This window comes from Palaemon carinicauda, chromosome 8 (genome assembly GCF_036898095.1).
Source record: "Palaemon carinicauda isolate YSFRI2023 chromosome 8, ASM3689809v2, whole genome shotgun sequence".
In the NCBI taxonomy this organism is placed as follows: domain Eukaryota; kingdom Metazoa; phylum Arthropoda; class Malacostraca; order Decapoda; family Palaemonidae; genus Palaemon; species Palaemon carinicauda.
In genome coordinates, this window is record NC_090732.1 from 84317070 (window position 1) to 84317905 (window position 836).

The following is an 836-nucleotide window of genomic DNA, read 5'->3' on the forward strand; positions in this document are numbered from 1 at the left end:
TGGACTTTTATAAATAGAATAATGTTCAGTGAAAGAATAAAATGGTTATGAGATTTAAAGATTCAGTGGCAAGACATTGGCTAAAACAACTTGTTGAACTCTTGTATACTTTCTTAAAAGTTGTGTTGAGAAAGTTTGCGTGTGTATATATATATATATATATATATATATATATATATATATATATATATATATATATATATATATATATATATGCAGAAGAACCACAGGGAAAATGAAAATACAGAATATACACTTGAGTCCTGACTAGTTTCGTGATACTTCCTCAGAGGACTGATTTATTGAGAGAGGTTTCTTACATTTTATAGGGAAAGCAAAAGTACGAACATACATATAGAGATTTAGAGAACAATGACACTCCCTTACCCGCTACCTGGGTTTGACTCAGGTGTGCGTAGGAGGAGTCCGAAAGCTCGTTAGACACCTGCTAAAAAGGGTCATTTCTAGTGGTGGGTATATTCTTGTTTTCTTCTTATTTTACTTTCATTACAGTTATTTATATGTCAATGCGGTAGCCTTATCTATATAAATACATAAGCAAAACATACACAAAAATACAAATATATATACATATATATATACATATATATACACATACATATACATATATATATATATATATATATATATATATATATACACATATATACATATATACATATACATACATATATATACACATACACACATATACATATACATACATACACACACATACATATACATATACATACACATACACATATACATATATATACATACATACAGATACAAATACATATACATATACATAAATACTTACACATACACATACA